Here is a 23,984-nt window from a genome sequence, read left to right as displayed (position 1 = left end):
GGCAGGGATGCAGAGAAAGGGGAACCCTCCTACACTGTTGGTGGGAATGCAAGCTGGTGCAACCACTCTGGAAAACAGTATGGAGGTTCCTCAAAATGTTGAAATAGAGCTACCATACGACCCAGCAATTTCACTACTGGGTATTTATCCCAAAGATACAAAGGTAGGGATCCGAAGGGGTAGTTGCACCCCAATGTTTATAGCAGCATTGTCCACAATAGCTCAACTTTGGAAAGAGCCAAGATGTCCATCAAGAGATAATGGATAAAGAAGAGCTGGTGTGTACACACACACACACACACACACACAATGGAATATTATGCAGGCATCAAAAGGAATGAAATCTTGCCATTTGCAAAAACGTGGATGGAACTGGAGGGTATTATGCTGAGCGAAAGAAGTCAAACAGAGAAAGACATGTATTATATGATCTCACTGATATGAGGAATTCTTAATCTCAGGAAACAGGGTTTCTGGAGTGGTGCGGGGTGGGAGGCATGGGTGGCTGGGTGATAGACATTGGCGAGGGTATATGCTATGGTGAGCACTGTGAATTGTGTAAGACTGTTGAATCACAGACCTGTACCTCTGAAACAAATAATACATTATATGTTAAAAAAAAAAAAAAAGAAGAAGAATATAGTAGGAAGGGAAAAAATGAAGGGGGGAATTGAAGGGGGAGATGAACCATGAGAGACTATGGACTCTGAGAAACAAACTGAGGGTTCTTGAGGGGAGGGGGGTGGGGGGATGTGTTAGCCTGGTGATGGGTATTAATGAGGGCACGTATTGAATGGAGCACTGGGTATTATACACGAACAATTAATCATGGAACACTACATCAAAAACTAATGATGTATGGTGATTAACATAATAAAAAAAGTGCATTATATAATATCAACCTGAAAAAGTAGTAACATAGAATTGTGATAGTATACAAATATTGTTCCATTTCATTAGGTAACTGTGTACTTTTTGATATCCTAAATTGGCTCCATGAACATGGGAAGAACCCAAAAAATATTCTGTGATCTTGAGATTATGGTATATGTTAGGAAAGTGTCTATAAGAAAGAGAAAAATTGGGAATGAACCCATGTGTATGAGCCAGAGAACAAATCCCAGAAGAGATACAGAAAATGAAGTAGTGTTTGTTACAGTGCGATCCAAAGTCCACCGCTATAGTGGTTGCACAAATAAAGATCTTGGAACCCTCCATGAACCTAATAAATCAGATTCTCTGGGGATGGGCCCAAGAATGTAAATACAATTATATTGTTCTCCTTCTAAAACCTCTTTAAACAAAATGAAATAAAATTTAAACTCTTTACCAGGACCTACAACGTCCTACTCAATCTGTCACTTGCTTGCTTCTCCTCCCTCATCTCCTATTCCCCTCAACACCGCCCTCTACCACTGTGAACACACATACCTCATTCTTCCAGTAGGCTCCAGTTTCAGCTTTGGAAAGTTTTCAATCAACATCCAAGCTAGCATAGCCTCCCACCACCACCACCACTTTCTACATCACTAATCTATATTTTTTGTGGTATTATATTCATTTTCTACTGCTACAGTAACAAATTCCCAGAAACCTGGTTGCTTAGGACAACACAGATGGATTGTCTTATAATTCTGTAGATCCGAAGACCAACATGTGTCTTACTGGGCTAAGATAAAGATGTAAGAAAGCCTGCATTTCTTTCTGGAAGCTTTAGGGGAAATCCATTTTCTTCCTTTTCCAGTTTCTAGAGGCTATCCAAATATTTGGCTCATGGTCGCTTTCTTTCATCTTCAAAGCCAGCAATGTAACATCTCTCTGATCCTTCTTCTATAGTCCTATCTCCCTCTGACCACATCCAGGAAAGGTTCTCATCTTTTAAAGACTCATATTATTATATCAAGACTACCAGGTTAATGCAGGATAATCTCTCCAACTTAAGGCCCTTACCCTTAACAAGATATGCAAAGTCCCCTTTGCCATGTAAAACAACATATTCAGAGATCCTAGGCATTAAGACATGGATATCTTTGGGAGCCATCATTTTTGCCTACTCCAAATACTTAACACTATCTGAAATTGTTTTATTTGTTTCTCTATGCACTTACTGTCTTCATAATCTTGCTGAAACTAAAGCTCACCACTGATTCAGAGTGCCTAGAAACTAGGCTAGCATATAGTAAATATGCAAAATTATTCCATATATCAATGACTGAAAAAATGACAGACTTTCATAGCAAATCCCTGAATGATTGTTACACATACTTTTCTATTAATCACTGCACCACTCTTCTATTCTTATTGAAGCTATAGTCTTCAAGTCCACCTAATAAGTCAAATTTTCAGTAATCTCTGACATAGTCTGATCTATAATACATATATGGAGCATCTAGTCTATTTGTTCTAGAAATGTCTCGGCTTTACTGGAAAGTACCCATAATGGAGAAATGCTTTACGTCTAACAAAAATCTTTTTTATTGTCACTGAAGCTCCTTTCCTCTACTATGATTTTGAGGAACAGAAAACATACTCTTCTCTCAATACACTTCAAGTCATGCAAAATCAAATGGTTACAGAGGGATATACAGGAGACAGCAGTGAGTGAAGCTAGAATGGTGAAAGAATACAGAGTGGTGAAGATTGTGTGTCCTGTAGTATGCCTGCTGAGTTGAAAGGAGTAGGGATTCTCTGCTGCCAGGGCTTGTTATTTTCAAGTGCAAAAAAAAAAAAAATCTAAATTTTCATGTGAAATGTTCTGATGTCTAAAATAATACACAGGTAAGAATTCTTACAGCTTCAAGCTGTGATGGAGTAGCACATCTCACTAAGAGCAACTAAAAATCCAAATAGAACACAGAGACACACACAATCTGAAGGCAGAGTAAAAATGCCAATGCAGTCAGGATTTATGAGATCAATGTGTCAAAAAAAGGAAGCTCACTGAGGTGAGATATACATTCTGAGTATCACTTTCCTACTGGGAGAATTTGCCACTTTTTGCAGAAGATGAGAGATTGAGAAGCCAAAAGGCAGAAGGAAGCAACTATAAAGAGGTAGATAAGTCAGCAGGGTATTCTGGCAGTTTCCCAGAACTGGGGAGACCAAAATTTAAGTTTAAGGCTGCCGAAGCTTTTAGTATGAGAAGAGACAAGATTCCTGAGAGAAGGGAAGGTAGAGGCATAAGCCTAAAACTCAACATGTTTTCCTTTGAAGCATATGCCAAGTCTTAAGCTGTGACTTATTTTATGTCTAACACAAATCCATTTTACTGCCACTGAAGCTTCTTTCCTCTATTAAGGAGAATATCCTATTCTTCTACCTGATTTCAGGAGACAGAAATCAAATGATTACAGACAAGGACCATGCAGCTGATAAAAATGAATGAAGCTATGAACACAGGGTTCATATATCTTACCAAATTAGCATTTTTGTTTTCTTTGGATAAATACTCAGTAGTAGAATTACTGGATCCTGTGGTAATTCTATGTTCAGTTTTTTGAGGAACCTCCATACTGTTCTCCAGAGTGGCTGTACCAATTTGCATTCCCACTAACGGTGCAGGAGGGTTCCCTTTCCTTCACATTCTCATCAACACTTGTTATTTCTTGTCTTTTTGACACTAGTCATTAGAACTGGTGTGAGGTGATACCTCATTGTGGTTTTAATTTGTATTTCCCTGGTAATTAGTGATGTTGAACATCTTTGCATTTGTCAGAAAAATGTCTATTCATGTTATCTGTTATTTGGGTTTTTTGGTGTTGAGTTGTATAACTTCTTTATATATTTTGCATATTAACCGTGTACCGGATATATCATTTGTAAATATCTCCTCCCATTCCATAGGTTGCCTTTTTGTCTTATTGATCGTTTCCTTTGCTGTTGAGAAGCTTTTTATTTTAGTGTAGTCCCAATAGTTTAATTTTGTTTTTGTATCCCTTGCCAGAGGAGACAAATCTAGAAAAATGTTTCTAGGGCTGATTTCAAAGAAATCATTGCTTATATTTCCTTCTAGAAATTTTATAAAGAAGATGTGGTACACACACACACACACACACACAGGAATATTACTCACATATTAAAAAAAAGCCCTTGCCATTTGCAACAACATGACAGATCTAGAGTGTATAATGCTAAGTGAAATAAGCCAGTCAGACAAAGACAAATACCATACAATTTCACTCATACATGCAATTTACAAAACAAACGAAGAATAAAGGAAAAAACCAGACTCAACTATAGAGAACTAGTGGTAGCCAGAGGGGAGGTGGGGAGGGGGATGGGTGAAGTAGGTGAAGGGGATTAATAGTACACTTATCATGATGAGCACTGAGTAATGTATATAATCTTTTAATCATTATATTGTACACCTGAAACTAATATAACACTGTATGCTAACTATACTTGAATAAATATGTATGTATAAAATTTAAAATAAAAAAACAACAACAGTGAAGCTAGTTGAGTGTGTAACAACAGTGAGGGGAGGGGTTTGCAGTGAGCTGGAAAGTGCATGCTGCATCTGAAGAAGAAAGGTGTCACTGAGTACAAAACAATTCTTGCCTTTCAGGAACAAGAGGTCTGTAGGTTCAAAACAGGACAGATTTTTCAGCCCTTTTCAGTAAGAAAATTAGAGTTCAGGATCCCAAGGAAGAGGGGCCATAATAAGAACTCCAGGCAGTCAGTTAGAACCCCTGTAGACCTACATCCTAGGAATACGGATTTTCACATTCATTCATTCATTTAATGTAGTGTTCCATGATTCATTTTTTGCGTGTAACACCCAGTGCTCCATGCAATACGTGGCCTCCTTAATACCCATCACCGGGCTAACCCATCCCCGCACCCCTCTCCCCTCTAAAACCCTCAGTTTGTTTCTCAGAGTCCATAGTCTCATGGTTCATCTCCCCCTCCGATTTCCCCTCCCCCCCCTTCATTTTTCCCTGCCTATTATCTTTTTTTTTTTTTTTTAACATATAATGTATTATTTCAGAGGTGCAGGTCTGTGATTCATCAGTCTTACACAATTCACATTGATTTTTAAAGAAACTCTCTCCTCAGAGTATTGAGTATATATACCCTATTCTAGCTAATAGCCAAAGGAAAAGGTAAATAATTTTTTTGAAGAATTTAACATCATCTAGAACCTCTACAATTCTCCTATAAGTACTTACTCAAAAATCACCAAGCAGGACAAGAAAAGTGTCTAAGACAAAAAAAAAAAAAAAAAAAAAGGCAATAAAAACCAGCCTACAGGTAACACAGATATTTATGGTATCAAGCATGGACTTTAAAATAACTATTATTACTAAGTGTGAAAAAATAGATAACAAGATAAAGACTTTCACCAGATAAATGTACCCTTAAAAAAAAAGTCAAATGGTATTCCAAAACTGAAGTATATGATAACTGACATTACTAATGAACCAGAAAGTGAGTCAGGAAAAAACACAGAAAGATGTTTTATATACATTTAGATAGAAGCACAGAAAGATGTTTTATATACAAATATACAAATATACATATATATGTTTGTTATATATATGTTTGTTATATACATGTTATACACATGTTTGTTATATACATGTTTGTTATATACATGTTTGTTATATATGTTTATATACACATACATGTTTTATACACACATGCATATTTTATACACCCATACATGTTTTATATACACATACATGTTTTATATACATATATATTTAGAGAGAGAAAAGGGCTTAAGAAATGTTTAGGAATGGTCTAATACATGTATTACTGGAGTCTCAGGGGAGAAAGAGAATGAGATACAAGAAACACTTGAAGTCAAATGGCTGAGAATTTGCTAAAACTGGTAAGATTAAAAAAAAAAAAATCAACCCACAGCCTCCAGAAGCTCCACAAACCCCAGGTAGGATAAATACAATGAAACCATTCCTGAGCACATCATTGTCCAAGTGTAGAAAACAAGACAAAAAAAGAAATCTTAACTAGAGAGAAAAAAAAGAGATGCTAGCTTTAAAGCATCAACAATAAAACCAACAGCTTATTATGTAACAGAAATAATGGGAGCAATAAGATAATGGAATGATGTTTTTAACCTGCTGTAAGAAAATAGATGAACAACAAAAAAATGAATAACTTGGAATTCTGTACCTAATAAAAATATCCTTCAAAAACAAGGGATAAAGACTTTTCCAGAAAAACAAACAAACAAACAATAACTGAGAAGATCCACTGCTACCAGACCCTGATGCACAATTACAGTAGGACTTGATCTTACCCCATTTCGTGGTTCTCTAGTCCTTTCCCTTGACTTATTTTTCAAGCAATTTATTAGGAGTGGTAACTGCAAGAAGATTCAAGTTCTATTTTTACAATTACGAGTTAAGTAAATAAAAAGATCTTTTCCAGCAGTTCTAAGATTGGGTCACATTTTTAAATTAATCACTAAAGCCTAGGGATTCAAGGTTTTGATTACATAGCCCTTGGTCCCATGGCACATGTAACTAGGGGTCAGGTTGGCTCACTCCAAACATGTAGAATAGAGGACTCTCCAAATGAAATAGAGTGGAAAGACAAAGAGACGAGTGTACATGCTCTTTCCTTATGACAAATTTACAGGTTCCTCTAGAACATTCCCTCTAAAACATTCCCTCTTATGTAAATCAGCAGCTCTGGAAAGGTTTGATGGGTTTGTTAAGCTTGGAGCCTCAAATCATGTCTCAGATACAAATTCAGGGAGCACATCTTACTCTTATTTAATCCTGTAAGGTCTGCATGTGGCCATCTCCTAGTCTGCAATAATCTGTAACTTGTGGAAACACACATTTGCCTGAATCTCTCTTCTTTCCTTTTCTCCCTCTCTTTTCTTCCCTACTCCCATCTTCTTTCTTGTTCATTCCCCCTCCCCCTAGGTTTCTTTTCTGCATTTATGTGTCGAAAGTGGCTCCATCTGAACTCAAGATTTTCTTCTAGAAACTTCTAAATTCAACTTTTAAGTTTACTGCCTTTAGGTATTTCATCCTGAATGTACAACCTTCTTGAATTTTTTAATGTCTGTAACTTTCCCTGATTTTCCATTATTTTAGATCCCTACTCATATTGTTTAATCTCTCTTCTATATGCACATGCCTTCTTCATTCATCAGGATTATCCTAGCAACCTCCCATTTATTTTTAATACCCAATTAAATTTCTGTTCCTTTAAAGACTTTTCTGAATTTCCCAAGAATTAACGTTGAAATCTACAACTTTCATCTCACTTATCAGATGGCATTGCAATCATGTGATACTATTTCCCTTCCCTAACACTTTCTGATTACCTCAAGAGTAAGGGTTGCATCGTATTATTATATCCTCAGTACTTTCCAAGCGCCCAGTGCACATTACATGCTCAATACATGTTGGCTGAGATGCGTAGAAAGGAGAATAAAGGATTCTAGACTAACTCTGTGAAGCAGAAGTTCTTATTTCTCTAAATCATTTTGACATTCCTTTCACTCCCTTCAACTCTCTCTCTCCCTTTAGAATTGCTTTATGAATTTTTTGAAATGTAAATTTATGAAACAGGGTAATATGATAGTGAAGTCTTTTTTTTTCTCTATCAGATCTTTAGGCCATTTAAAAAGTAATTATATGAACCCACAGTGTTATTAGTTATGATCACTGAATTGGCATTTCCATTATGAATCCATTTTTAACTACATTGGACACATTTCATCAATATTTCTTCTGAGAGCAGCAGAATGTATAATGGCGCTTGCAGAGACACGTGCACCAGGCTAAATGGAAAATTCTATACCTGTGCAGTTATGCCAGCCATGATTGGAGATTTGATAAGGCCTCTGAAGAACCTCATCAACTTAAGTGTGGTCTGCACTCCAAATGAAGCAGAGGAAAGCAAGGGCACATGACCTTGGTAATGCATGTTGTTTTATCAGTCAAGACCTTTTTGGCTACAAGTGTTAGAACCCTCATCAAGTGGCTTTAGAAGAGCAAATAGGATTTGCTGGCTTATGTAAATGAAAAGGCAAGGGTTACATCTTGCTGGACCTAGGAGCTTAAATAAAATATATCTTTACTAGTAGCCTAATCCAGGAGTTGGCAAACTATTTTCCATTAAGTACCCAATAATAAATATTTTAGGCTTCGAGAGCTTCATCAGCTCCATAGTGCATATTCCTGGGTTTTTTTGTTTTGTTGCTGTGTTTTCTCAACACTTTAAAACATAAAAAAACACTCCCAGCTCATAAATACTACAAAAGGGGGCCCTGGGATAGATTAGGCTCACACACTACAATTTGCCAATCCTCGACAACCCAGCGTCCATGTTCAAAATTTTGTTAATTCTTGCAATAACATCCTTTATAGCCATTTCTTTTTCATGTGTACAACCCAATTCAGGGTAATACATTGTATTTAGTTGTCATGCCTCTTTTAAAATAGACAGTACTTCAGTTTTCTTTCTAACCTTCGTAATGTCAAAAAGTACATGCCAATTATTTTGTAGATTATCCCTCTATTTGGATTGGCCTAATGTTTCTTCATAATTAGATGAAGTTTACTCATTTTTTATAGGAGTACCAATGAAGAAACATTGCATCCTTCTCAGTGCATCATGACAGAAGGCACTTGATGCTGATTTGTCTCAATGTTGGCGATATTAAATGTTAGCTTTTATCATTTCAATAAGGTGGTGTCTGCCAGATGTTTTCATTGTAAAGCTACTATCTTTTCCCTTTTTAATCACGAAGTAACCTGAGGTTTTTTGAAACTATTTAAGTATCCTGTTCCTTACCAAAATTATACTTACAAATTCCAGTTACTATTGATGATTTTTAAACTTTCAAGTATATTAGCTGTAATCCCACTATGAGAAAGAGCTTTTCCTATTTGAGTATAAAATCATGTAATTCTTTAATTCATGGGTTATAATACATTGCTATCACAATTTTGACATTGAGGTATTCAAGATTTGATCACTGTATGCCCATTCAAGTGGGCTCCTGTGTCCTTTTTGCCATGTCTCCTCATTACTTTTTTATAAAATAAGATATTTTAGGCTCATCTTACCCCAATCATGGAATCAGCCAAATCTCCAAGAAACTTTCTTCGTTCTTTTTCATGCAGAATGGCATGTAACACACATAACAAGTAATTACATAAACTCACAGTGTTCACACAATTTGATGTGTCGGTGAAGGTCATGTGGGAACAGTAACAAGCCATCTTTAACCTTCCCAGCCATGGTGATATCCCCAAAGAAGCCTGTTGAGGAGTCTAAATTCCTGCCTTCTACCAAGATTACTAAGACATGAACACATTCAGGATGCCAAGGATGCTGAGTGGGGAACCTGGACCGCCAACCCTAACCGACAGCAACCAGATGGTGGTCTATGTTGCCCACGGTGCAGTGTCAGAAGGGGCTGCTAAAGCAGAAGATTTAAATTGGATTAAAAGTCCCATGACATGATAGATAAAATGTACAGAATTCAATAAAAAAAAATCACTGATATTTCAAAGAACCAGAAAGATCTCAAAGACAATAAAACAAATGCTACCCTGAGATGACAAAGATGTTAGAATTAAATGAGATGGATTGTAAAGCAGCAAACAAAAATATGCTTCCATAAGCAATTGTGAACATGCTTGAAAGTAATGGTAAAACAGTCTAAGAAAAAAATATAAAGAAGGAAATGAAAAATGTACTTTAGAACTTAAAAAATAAAATAACCAAAATTAAAAAACAAAAAAAACATATAGATGAGCTCAACAGCCAAATACAGCAGAGGGAATTGTCAGTGAATTCTAAGAACAGAAATTATCCAATGACACAACAGAAAGTTAATAGACTAAAAATCAACAGAGTCCCAGAGACCTGTAGGACTATCACAGAACATGTAACATTTGTGTCATGGGAGTTCCAGAAAAAACAGAAAGAGAATGGGGCTCTAAAAAAATATTCAAAAAAACAAGGAAAACAATGGCTGAAAATTCTCCAAGCTTGATTTAAAAAAAAAAAAAAAAAGTACAGAAACAAAGAAGTGAGCAAATCCATAGTGGATATTCAATAAAATATCATGAGTAAATATCTACTGATATTCAAAGGCCTGTAACAAAATCTGAACAGATCTGTTAGTGATGACTTAATGTAAAGGGTCCACAGTATGTCCACTGGCTGCCTTTATCTCAGATTCCAACAACCTCTGGCCAGGAGGGAGGGAATCTCATTGTTCCAAATATGGATTTATGTATGAGGATTCCCTTGGGGCTCTGTTGGTCAGAGACTATAAGCTGCAAAGGCTCTCAGAGAATGATGCCTAGCACACATGTTTAATACTCTATTGTCATACATTACAAGTCAGAGGTTTCTGATAATCACTGCTGTAAAGCTAAACAAAGTTTGACAATTTACTTGTAATATCCCTTCAGACTGAGAAGCCCTGGGGGACTTTGTTTGACCCTTGGATGTTTCTCCTTGAAGTTTTATTACCAGATTTATGCCCAATGTGACAGGCCTCACATTAATTAAAAGACTGATGTTCAAGCAGATTAGGGGGAGGGTGCACACAAGTTATTCTTTGGGAAAATGGTGACAATGAAAGGAACAACAGGAAAAAAATTAGGGCAGACACTGCAAAATAGGTAATATTTATAATGCTTGTTAAGAACAATGGTCATATCTTAATTTCAAAATTTTTCACTCTGTGTATATTCTTGTACCATCTCCCAGGTGGTGGTCACCAATGTAAAAAGAATAAATGAGATATTACTAAAGGCTCTCAGTTCCAGTGCCCCCTTGGGAGTGAGAGGCAGGCAGGAAGGCACTGCATTAAACATGTGGGAGAAGAGAATGGGAAGGAAGGATGAGGTCAGCCTGCCATCTTTCTCTGTATGTGCTGTCCTTATCTAGGACATTGAGGAAATCCATATGATACTCCCAATAGCACCGTTATTCTCAGGGACTCTATAGACATTAGTATTATGGAGGAAAATTACTCTCCTTAGGGGAGTTATTTCTGTCCATTCATTGAGCATGACTAACAGAAAAGTTATATAAAGACGATTATCAGTTAAGCTAAAGCTGCTTAATTCCCGTTGGCCATTAGACATCTACCTTTTTGGCACTAAATAATCTGCTAATAGATGGAAAGCACATGATTCTTTGAAAGAAGAGTATGTCTTTCAGATTTTCCCATCATAAAAACATTAATATAGTATTCTATGAAGGGGATGCTAAAAATAAATACTAAAAAAGAAAAGCCTGGAAACTTAAAGGTCAGATACATACTAAGAACTAAGACACATGTGAGAAGTGCTGGGAGTTTCATTCTCATCATCCCAATCATTCTTATGTAACTCAGTGAGGTAGTCAATATCATTTTCCCATTTAATGTATGAGCACACTAGGTCATGCAGCTTGCAGGATGTGGAGCCACAGTTTAAATTTGATTCCACTGCCCAAGCTCTTAAACACTATGCAGGAACATAGGCTTCATGATCAAGAAAAGGTTTTAAAGTTACTAGTTGGGGCCCGACCAAGATGTCTTTGAATACCCAAATAAGGAGTCTATATTTTGTTCTTCAGAATGTGGGAATCATTGAGAATTTTGAGCAAAGATGTGGCATCATTACAATGATGCTATAGGAGGGGGCACCTGGGTGGCTCAGTTAGCTGAGTGTCAGACTCTTGGTTTTGGCTCATGGCACAACCTCATGGATTGTGGGACCAAGCCCCCCTGCGTTGGGCTCCATGCTTAGCGAGAGTCTGCTTGAAGATTCTCTCCCTCTGCTTCTCGCCCCCACTCACATGTGGTTGCTCTCTCTTGCTCTCTCTCTCAAATAAATAAATCTTTAAAAACAAAACAAAAACAGAAAACAATGATGCTCTAGGAGGATTAATGTGAGTGTAGTACACAGAACAGACTAAAGAGGAAGAAGAGATATTCAAAACCATATTATATCTACCATTTTTATTAGGCACCTATTACATACCAGACACATGTTATCTAACTTAATGAATAATATAAGGCCTGGGAGAGAGGGAAAAAAGCGGGGGGGGGGGGGGGGAGAGACAGGATTTAAGCTAAGTGGACAAGTATAGAGAATATACAGTAAGTAAAATCAGTGGACTCAGCAATTGATTAGCAATGAAAATCAGAGTGTGATACCCATAAAGTTCTCAAATAGATTTAGAATAGCTCATTCCTCTTAACTGTAACATCAAGAGGGGGGTGGGGGATGGGTGAGCCCAGTGACGGGTACTAAGGAGGGTACATATTGCATGGAGCACTGGGTGTTATAGGCAAACAATGAATCATGGAACACTACATCAAAAACTAATGATGTACTGTATGGTGGCTAACATAATAAAAAAGTTATAAAAAAAAGAAAAGGGTGTTTATGGCAAGATTGAAAAGCACTGGGTAAACAGGACACCTCAAGCTGCGAAATAATCAGCCCTATTTCCTGACAAAGCCCACCACTCAATGAAACCAGTGTTGGGGGTCAGCCTTGGATAGATCTATTTCATAGCCTCAATCAGCTTCATTGACAACATAGGAGCATAGTCTACACTTCCTCCATCAGCAAACAGCATTTACCGAGAGCTCACATTGTGTATAGCCTCAAACCTGTTGCTGTGTATCTATTCTAATAAAATACCCAGTAGCAAGTAGCACATCTCCATTGTGAAGAAAAAAATACATATATTTAATAATTTATATAGCACCATGAGAATATCTGTATAAAACTTCAGAGCTCACCCAAATTCCCTCAAAGAGATCCTTCTTTCTTGGATCTGCACATGAATTTTGCAGCATTGGGGCTTTGAATAAAAATGTTCAAAATTCCAAAACTTCACGAATAATTTTGATGTAAAAGATTTTTGAAGCCCAGTGAACTGAACATATTAAGGATTTCATTTACTATCGCCATTTTAGGGTTGATCCTAATTTACTAAAAATGCTAGCTTGATGTTAGTCTCTAGAAATTATTCTAAATTCTACACTGATTGTTTTCTTTGCCCACCCCATCCTCAGTACCAGCTCTTCCCACTGTAATATAGCACCTTCTCCACCAACGGTTTCCAAGGATTAAAAGTGTACACAAAAAATGCCTTTCAAGTGAGAAATTCACATCTGAACTGAGGTCTGGAAGAAGAGATGTCTTCGATTAGGGGCGAAGGGTTGTATATTGGTTATGGGAGGGAGTGAGTTATTTGGCTTTATTAGAAAGAAGAGTGATGGAAAAAATGGTGCAAAAAGGAAATGTTTCTATTTAGCTATGAAGTATTATTTATTAACTATACTCCACAGAAGAACACTCAGTACTTATACATCACCTTTGGGGCCTGTATGACCCATTTATGATTTGGAAGACATAAAAAAATTGGTTCTACAGTGCAATGCCTTTTGTGTGGTTATACCAGCTAGTTAATTTTTTTTTTTTTTTAGATTATTTTTCGACAGAGAGAGAGAGAGCAAGAGAGGGAACACGAGCAGGGGGAGTGGGAGAGGGAGAAGCAGGCTTCCCACGGAGCAGGGAGCCCTATGCGGGGCTCGATCCCAGGACCCTGGGATCATGACCCGAGCCGAAGGCAGACACTTAACGACCGAGCCACCCGGGCGCCCCAAACTCTTTCCATTTTTCTTTACAGCACATATCACGTTCTGTACCTCTTTTACTTACTTATTGTTTAACTATGCCCACCAGAATGCATGTACAAAAAAGCAAGGACTGAGTATATCTTGTTCACCTCTATATCCCCAAGGTCTGAAACAGCCCCCGTTATATACAAGTTGTTCAAGAGACACTTGTCAAATAAATGGATGGTTGCCTTCTGTACCAACTGGAACAAAGGTTAGAAACATCTGGTGTACTTCTGCCTTGGCATTTCTAGTAGCAGATTAATAGACCACATTCCTTAATTTTAGTGAATACTGAGTCATAAAACAACATCAAGGCATCTATTCTGTCACATTACAAGTTCATTGTAGTGCAAGTATTTAACAAAATATAAGCATTGTCACCGTGTTAAATAGTTTTATGATAGCTAACTACAAATCTTGTGCAACTATTGTAAGTCTCAATTGATGAGGTTTGTTCATATATATTTTATTCACTTACCTCTCTTACACTAGAACAAACAATACAAAGAAAAACAACCCAATTTTTCAAGTATTTGTTGAGTAGTTACTATGCAGCAAAGCTTTTGGATAAAAGGATTTAGTAATTACTCTGTGATTTAAGGGCTGTATGTAAAGTCAATCTGCATCTTTTGACAAGACTCAATATAAATGTTTTTTTTCATTTGTAGACCGGACTCATGATACAAGAATGGATTAGAACTCAAGCTACAAAATATTCAATTTTGAATTATCTCAAAGTCTGACATGTTATTTCAGTCATAGTCACAGGAGTAAAAATTCTAACCCTGAATAAAATGTATCAAGGTTCACAGCAGGCCAGGCCTTGGGATATACAGCATCCCTGTTATCCTCATTACTAGTCCAGGGGTGGGTAGGTGCTACCATCATCTCTGTTTCACTTTTACAAGACTGGGGCATAGAAAAGTTTGCTCTGCAAAGTCAGAGCTTTCCAATATCAGGACCTGTAAATATCTGATCTTAGAGCTTAAGTTTCTAGTCATTACATCATGGAGAACTACCATACTTATGTTTTTCTTTTCAAACAAAAAAAAATCTACTCATTTAGTTTTGTACCTAGTTGGTTTATGATTCACATTAATATCTGTTATTAAGAGAAGGTTGTGTTGGAGCACCTGGGTGACACAGTGGGCTAAGCGTCTGACTCTTGGCTTTGGCTCAGGTTGTGATCTCAGGGTCATGAGATGGAGCCTGTGTCTGGCTCCGTGCTTAAGGTGGAGTCTGAGATTCTCTCTCCCTCTCCCTACCCCCTGCTCATGTGCGCACATTCTCGTGCTCTCTCTCAAATAAATCTTTAAAAAGAAAGAGAGAGGGAGAAGCTTGTCTGTCTACTTTATCATAGACTTAAATGCACAAAGAATCATTGCAAATTCATTTGATACTGAGCTGGAATTCTGCTTTCATTTTTGAGGTTCCTGTGGGGACCTCTGAAGACACAGTGAAAGTAAAAATGATAGACATCACAGGGCCCTGATTGTGTCTCAAAGCAATTAAAGATCAAAGTCCTACTTACACTCCTCTCTTGACTTTACTTAGCCAGCACTTGCTAACATATTTATATCACATTATGAATGAGTTAATTTGAGACAATATTATGTGTTGTTTCTTCTAGTTGTTAAGCCATCCTCTCAGATTAGGTGAAAACACTGTTAAGCCACTTAATATTTTCTCTCATTTTTCCCCTCCTCCAAGGCTCTAGTGATACATCATAAGAATAATAACTTAAAGCGATAGATCAATAATCCCCAACTGATCTGGCTTTGAACTAAAACCTATTTGTTCAAGAGGCCTTTGTGCAAAGTGAAGTGTTCAAAGACATCAGCACTACACAGACCTTTGTTCAATGGCAGGCCTGACTCTCAACCATCTATATGTCCTAGGGTATATAGGTTATTCTTCACTGTCCTCAATTTCTCCTATTTAAAAAAAAAATTAAATTAAATCAAAAAATCTCCTATTAAAACAAACAAAAACAAGGTGTGCTGATACCTACTCCTCAACTTTTTTTTTCCTAATTAAAGAACATGCAAGCAGAGTGTTGGCCATGAGATAGCACTTACTAAATAGTAATACCCTATGATGGCACAGCCAAGAACAAACTTAACATGAATCTTTAGGGTAAAATTTCCATCACCCTTTACCCTGTAGTTAGCCCAACTGAACGACTATTGGACAGAGCAAAGGAGGTTGAGGACCCAATGAAATTAGTTCTTTTTCTGACAGACTCTGATCCCTCCTATATTCACCACAGTGGTTCCAGCCATAAGATTTAGTCTCCTTACTCCTATCTTCTTGTCTAGGCACAAATCTGACCAGAGGACAAAACCAGAGAGCATATCAGAAGAAAGCTCTTTTGCCTGGGCTTTGGACCAACCATCACCCATCCATCCATCCATACATTCTTGGCACTCAAGAGCTGTAACCAATGGTGATGAAGGATAGATGGCTAAATCTTTGTACTGCTCCCATTAGCTACTTGACTACTGAGTGATTAATGGTGAGCAGTGCCAAATTTGAGCACCAAGATTCCTAGAATCTCCAGTGTTCCCCATGGGTATAGCATAGTCAAAAACACCCAAGAAATATTTGTATCCTGTTTTCTTAGACAGTGATAACTTCATTGTATTTTTGTGTGTGTATGTGGCATTAGGAGATAAGCTATCAGTCCTATGTGTTTCTTTATTTAAAAAAAAACCACAAAACTTTGAACAAATCTTATTAAGAGCTTATTTGGATAAGAAGAAAAAAAATCTCCCTGTGGGTACAGCCCATATGGAAACAAACCAGAAAAAAAAAAAAAACAACACTAAAACATTTTAAATCAGCTTCTCTTATATGTTTCAAGTAATTCATGTCCATTTCTTTTAATCATACGCTCCTTTCAAAACAGTTAGCCAACAGTGCTATCTCCACTGGAACAGGGAATATTATCTGGTTTTGCAGCCTGTACTAAAATTAGCAGTGCTTGTATATTAGAAAGAAGTTAGTGACTGGGTCTTATTGATTTATGTAAATACTAGACGTTGTTTGGGTTCCTCAACAGTGTGGCCACAAACTCTCCATCTCTGCTTCCCGATTCAAAATACTGCATGGAAATGTGATTCAAATCTAAAGGCATGAGTAACAGACAGGGAGGCCAGATGACTGCACTAAGGTCGGGAGACAGAGGCTTTGCTTACCAATCAACACCAGGTTTTAAGTAGTGACATTCTTTCCCTGCACAGCCACATTAATTTTGTTAGCTGCGTGCTCTCCAGTGGCTGGCTTTTTATAACCCAAATAACTCATTTAAAATTTTATGTTTTATCCATTTTTACATTTTTAATCCAAGCAATCATCTAGGAGACAAAAGTGCTTCCCCGAAATACATGCATACAACCATACCCAAATGCCCTTGAACTAATACTAACTAGGAAACATGCCACCAGTTGACACTAATCATTCCAAGTTCACTAACCCATGTGTTATGGTAAGCTGTGCTTACCCTGGAAAGCCTTCCGTATTTCACTCAAGCTGGTCCCACCTGCTCTATGCTCTCATAGGAATTTCACTTGGAGTTTCAATGTGTGAAAAGTTATGAAAAAGATGAAGATATAAAAGTCTAACCTTATTCATCCTAAGCTGATGCCTATCAAAATGTCTCACTCATCTTCTAGTCAGAAATTCCACTAAAACACCAAATTCTACCAAAAAAATTTTTAAAAAGCCTTAGAATTCTAATAAGTTGATCTATTATACAATTTGATTCAATCTACTTTGTATCCCTAATTTTTAACATGCTGTGTGATATATAGTAGAAGCTTATGCTGTGCCGGTTGAATGAACAAATGGTAACCTTGCTTGAGATTCTCTCCCTCTTCCTTTGCCCCTCCTCCCACTCTTTTTCTATTAAATACATGAAGCTTTTAAACACAAAAACTAAGATACAGACACTTTAAATCACCAATATATAGATATAGCAACTTAATATGTTATAAATTAAGCAAAAATTATAAATAAAATTCTACTAGAATATCTCACTATCCTCTTCATTCCTGTCCGAGGACCTTGGCTCACACTCTAGCTGTGTATGAAAGGAGTTTCCTCCTCCTCCTGCCTTCTCTGATCCAACTCAAAGCCACCTTTTCCACAAGTTTTTTCTGTTTATTCTAGCTTTTGCTGAGGCTTTTCTTCTCAAGAATCTGCTTTCATGAGGTCCTCATATACTTATTGATCTTTTTAGTTCAATATTTGCTCTGGTGCTGTCTACTTCATTATTCTCCAACCTAAGAGAAGTTTAAGTAACTACATCAGAAAACAAAAGGACTAGAAGCAAGAAAGGATGAGAGGGAGGACGAAGGTAATGTAACCTTTCTTTCATTTTGTTTTTTATACCAGCACCCTGCAGCTATTTAATAGAACCAGCTACTTGAGGTGATAAATTACTTGCAAACTTTATCAACCCTAAATTGCTTCTCAAAGTTTCTAGCTGATGATGGCAGCAATGTTTTGTGGAGATTCAAACAAGGTGATTTGGCAAAGGAGCTCAACTCACATTCGTGCATCCCTGAAATGACAATTTTGGTGGCAGAGACTGAGAAATGAGGTAAATGTCCCAAATACATAATTTGTCACTTTGTGTACTTGTGCTGCCTGAGTTAACTGCAACATAAAATGTTTAATGGTCAAAGATATTTAACCTTCATTACTGCTTGGGGGACCATTTGCCAATATTGTTTTAAGGCTAAAGAAAAAAAAAAAAAAACAGTTCCATGCAGATAGCTTCTGATCACAGTGTTCAGTGGGCTTTTGTGGTTTTGTTTAATGCCATGTCAAAATACTCCAGGGAGAAAGGAGAGGCAAGAAGTGAATACTTCATTCTCTCTCACTCACACATACACACATCCAGCCTGTTTCTCCAGGGCAACAGCCTAGTAAAAATGACCTCTTTGGTTCTACTGAACCTAAGCTGAACCACCATCACATGACATCTTTATTTTAAAGTGGAATGTAGTCACCGTGTCATTAAATTATAAGAATGATGATACTTAGGAATCAAATAGCATAAATACTTGTCCGGTTCTTACCTTGGCTTCTGCCTTTTTGGCACATTTCCTCCTATTGAACCAAGTATTCAGCTATGCCTCAGGTAAAAGGATTGAGTTGCAAGAGCTGGATTCAGACCAGTGCAAGGATACATGCCTATTTTTTTTTAAAAAAGTCTTTATCAACAAAACATATACAACATTTTGGATTTCCTGGAAGCCCTTCAAGAGTAAGTAGCTGGTTTCATCAGAAACTGTGTGGCTCATGTACGGAAGAGGTAGTTTTTCATGCTTGGGCATCTTGTGTGAAAACAGATAATTCCCTAGGGAAATCGCCTGCCTGATACAGCACAGATCCCCAGGGAGCAGCTTTATAAACTAAAGCAAAAAGCTGTGTTTCTGTACAGGGCTGTTCTGGCTGGTAGTGCTTTGCAGAAATGCAGCTGAAACTCCAGAGATGTCCACAGTTCACAAATGTAGATTCTAAATTGCTTAGTTTCACCAACCTGTTGCAATTCACTCAATCAATAAATATTTTAGAATATCTCCTACTAGAGCCATTCATTTTGTTAGACACTCAAGCAATGCAGTGGGTATCAAAAAAAAAAAAAAAAATCTCTGCTTATAAGGTTATATCCTGGCAGAAGAAGTAAACATACAAATCAGATTCTTCTACATTATTTTAAGTGCTCTAAAGGAAACACACAGGGTAGGAGATAGTATGAAACATGGAGTGAAGAGAAGCTCCATTAGACTGATCCAAAATGTTCTTTATGGGGATCTGAAGGGGATACCTTTCAACAGTGAACTGAAGAATGAGAATTCATCAGATATACAGATATGGGAATAAAGCAGAAAAGGGAACTAGGATTGGGCAACACTAAGGTAAGAGCATGTGCACAGATTTGAAGACCTTAAAGAAGTCGTGAGAGAAGAGCATGACAACTTACAGAGATACACAGGGATCATATAGATCATGTTAAGGGGTCTAGATTTCCCCCTGTTGGAGCACTGAGGAATAATGGGTACTTTAGTTCACTGATAAATGATTTTCAATCCTTTTTTCAGGTGCTTATTGGCCATTCATATGTATTCTTCTGTTAAGTGCACACTTAACGACTTTTGTGATTTTACTGGTAATTTTTAAGAGTTCTTCAAATATTCTGGATGCGTGTCTTCTGTTGGATTTGTTTTGATTTTTCTTTCCCATTTTGTAGCTTGCCTACCATCTTCTTAATGGTGTCTTTTGATGAACATTCATCTTGAATGATGTTAAATTTACAAATTTTGAATTTTGTGGTTAATGATTTTTTTCCTATAAGAAATCTATATCCACCCTAATGTCACCAACATATTCTCCACTGCTTTGTTCCAAGTAGTTTTATGTTTCTAGCTTTTAAGTTTATATATATTATCCATCAAAAAATATTTTTGTGCACAGAGTGTGGTAGAGCTCAAATTTTTATTTTCTCCTACCTTATTATCCACTTATGATGCCACCATTTGTTTAAAAACAAAAACAAAAACCTTTGCAATTCCCACTGAATTCACTTGGCACCTTAATCATGCTTCAACTACATGTAGTCTTCTTTGTTACTTTACTGTTTCTTTGATCTATTTGACTATCTTTATGACAATAATGCACTGTAATAATCAACATATCTTTATTACACGTCTTGAAAAGTAAGTTCTCCAGCTTCTTTTGTAAGATTGTTTTGACTATTCTATATACTTTGTATTTCTACATTTTAGAATCAGCTTGTCAATTTCTAAATAAAAACCTTGTGTTTTGACTGAAATTAAATTGACACCACAGATCAATTTGGGGAAAATGAACATCTTAGTAGCATTGTCTTTGAATCTACGAACAGAAAATAACTAATTACTTGTCTGTTTTTGTTTCTCTCAAAAATGTTTTATTGTATTACATTTATTTCTAGGTGTATAATTGTATAATATTTATTTCTAAGTATATAATTTTGATGTAATCATAAAATTTTAAATTCATTTCCCAATTGTTTAATGCTACTATAGTGAATACCATATTTTTTTCTATTGATCTTGCATTCTGTGACTTTTCTAAATTCACTTATCATTACTAAAATTTTTTGTACATTCCATAAGACTTTATATGTATATAATTGTGTCAGCTGTGAATTAGTTGTTTTTTTTTTATTTCTATTGCTTGTCTTTTCACATCGTCTAGGACTTCCAGACAGTGTGGCATATCAGAGATTGGACTTAACATTCTTGCTTTGTTCCAAGTCTTAGAGGAAAATCACTCAATGTTTTACTACTAATTATGGTGTTAACTGGAGATTTTTCACACATTTTCTTTCTCAGATTGACAAAGTCTCCTTGTATATGTTTTTGTGTATTTTAGTTTGCCAGGTAATTTCTAACACGGAAGGATAATAGATTTTGTCAAACGTTCTTCCTGTATCTACTGAGATAATGATATGATTTGATCCTTTTTTTTATGTTAATCTGGTAAATTGCATTCAGGGTTTTTTGACAGTTAAAAAGAACAACTCTGCATTCTTGAAATAAATCGTGCTTACTTATGATAGTTTTAATAAATCACTGCATTTAATATGCTCATATTTTGCTAAGGACTTTTGGCCCTTTCTATTGACTGATACTAGCAATGCATCGTCTATTTTGTTTTGGTGTCAGAATTACACTGAATTCATAAAACAAGTACAGAAGTGTTCCTCCTCCCCCTGATTTCTAAAACAATTTGAATAAGACTAGTATTACTTCCCTTAAAATTTTAAAAGAAGTCACTAGTGAAGCCACCCGAGCCTCAAGTTTTCTTGCTTGGAAGGTTTTCTTTTTGCTTTTGTTTTTGTTGTTTATGAATTCAGTGACTTTGCCAGATACAGGTCTACTTGTGGTTTCTATATCTTCTTGCATCTATTTTTTTTAAATTGTGGTTTTCAAAGAATTTGTCCATTTTTTTTTTATTTGAGAGAGAGAATGAGAGAGATAGCATATGAGAGGGGGGAGGGTCAGAGGGAGATGCAGACTCCCCGCTGAGCAGGGAGCCCGATGAGGGACTCCATGCGGGACTCGATCGAGGGACTCCATGCGGGACTCGATCCAGGGACTCCAGGATCATGACCTGAGCTGAAGTCAGTCACTTAACCAACTGAGCCATCCAGGCACCCGATTTGTCGGGACAAATTCGGATTTGTCCATTTCATCTAAATTTTCAATTTGCATAAAGCTGTTCATAATGTTCCCCTATCCTTTTAATGTCTGCAGAATATAAGCATGTGAAACAGCAACTTTCCCTCCAACTATACACACACACAATTTTCTTGTGATTTATTTTGTGACTTGTGAGTTATTTCAAAGATCTTGCTGAATTTCCAAATAATGGAGAATTTTCTACCTATCTTATTATCAATGATTTCTAATTTATTATTGCTGTAACCTAAAACACACACTACGTGATTTCAGTCATTTACAATTTGTTGGGAATTGGCTGTAGCCCCATATAATTTATCTTGGTGAATAATCCATATATATTTGAAAAAATTTTGTATTCAACAGTTTGGGACTACAGTGTTCATAAATGTCAAATAGGTCAAAACATTGATAGTATTAGAATGATTATTATTACTCCTGGCCTGAAGTGCTCTGGTTCATTTTGTTCACTTTATTTTTTTCCAAATGTTCCCATGTGGATAATCTTCAAATTTCCTTTTTGTTATGTTCAGTCTCTGTCAAGACCTTCAAATTAATTTTTCATTTCTCCTAACACTTTATTTCTACTATTTCTATTTGGTACTTTTTATAGTTTATTACTCTTCTAAAATTCTCAGTCTGTTCACACATTTTCTCCACATTTTCCATTGTGCTTTTTAACATCTATCTTAGTTATTTTGAAGTCCTCATCTGCCTATAATTCCAATCATCTGGATCACTTTTGTGTCTGCCTCTGCTGACACTTTCCTTTCTTGACAATGTTTCACATTTTCTTGCTTCTTTGTATTATGTTTTTAATTTAATGCTGGATATTGTGTGTAGAAGAACAATGGAAAGTAAAGCAAGCAATATTACACCTGGAAAAAAGGCATGATCCTTCTTTTGTCAGGTAGCTTATCTGTGACTGATTGAAATTTGACTTTTATTACAGCTTTACTAAGATTCAGTTCACCCTTGCCTTCCAATGTTCATTAGGGAAGCATTAGAACTTCCCTTTCAAGAATGATTGAGGTGTAAGTGCTGATTCTCCAGAAATCTTCACATGTAACAGGCTATCCTCCGTCATGTCAGGGTTTCTAGGGAGTTTTCTTAACTTTCTCTCCCTGCCCCAGATTTAGGCATCTCAACAAATCTCTCTTTACATTCCTGTCCTGCCTGGCCTTTAGCAACCACCAGCTTATATATGATGAAGGAAAACAGTGTCTTCAAGTGTCATCTCTAAACTACCTCAAGAGGACAATGAGAATTCAGCAGAGAACTTTCAGTGAGTCTAGGCAACCCACCAGAGATTTTTCTTTTTTTGCAATGTTTATTCCTTCTCAATGGAAATGAGGAAGATAATTTACACTTTCCCAAGTAATGCCTGAAAATTTTAACATCTAAGATACTAAGAGCTTTGTGATCAGTAGACCTTATGCATATATTTGTTTATTCCAGTTGAGTGCTGATGTAATTGGAATTGGTAGATAGAAAGCCAACAGTTGTCAAATCTCATCAATTTACACTACAGCCAAATTAGAGGTATACAAACAGACAATGCATCCAGCAATTGTAGCACAGGTGAACCCACACATCCCACATTCTTCCTTATATAAAAGCTTTTCTCGTATTTTAAAATAAATATACACAAAACATCAGGAGTTCCCTGGGGGTTGAAGCTAGAGAATACCCAGACACAGTGGAGTCCACTGCAAGCATTCATTTTGATACTGAGATGGAGGTCAGCAGGTTAATTGAAACATACAATATGCTGATGTGAACATCAATGAAGCTTGAGAATTCTCTAACTTTATCAACTCTCATCTTTTGTATTTGGTCATTGGCAACATAATTCACTGTTCTTCATATTTTTCTTGAGAGATACAGGAAACCCACCTTGAATTTTCTAATAATAATGTTTTAACAAAAGGGTACCATTGTCATTTATTTTTGAAGAGTAACTACTACAGTGCATAAAAATCATAAGGGGATGACACTAAAATGTAGATTCCTTGGTCTCTATCCCAAAAGATTTTGATTCAGGGTATAGGTGAAGCTCAGGATGTGAATGTGAAGACTGAAACAAGCCCTATTGGAAGCAATGCCTTATAATTAAC

This window comes from Mirounga angustirostris, unplaced genomic scaffold (assembly GCF_029215605.1).
Source record: "Mirounga angustirostris isolate CCGP_5_RB_7025 unplaced genomic scaffold, mMirAng1.0.hap1 SCAF_7, whole genome shotgun sequence".
In the NCBI taxonomy this organism is placed as follows: domain Eukaryota; kingdom Metazoa; phylum Chordata; class Mammalia; order Carnivora; family Phocidae; genus Mirounga; species Mirounga angustirostris.
The sequence above is the reverse complement of the archived record's forward strand: the minus strand, read 5'-3'. Positions refer to the sequence as shown.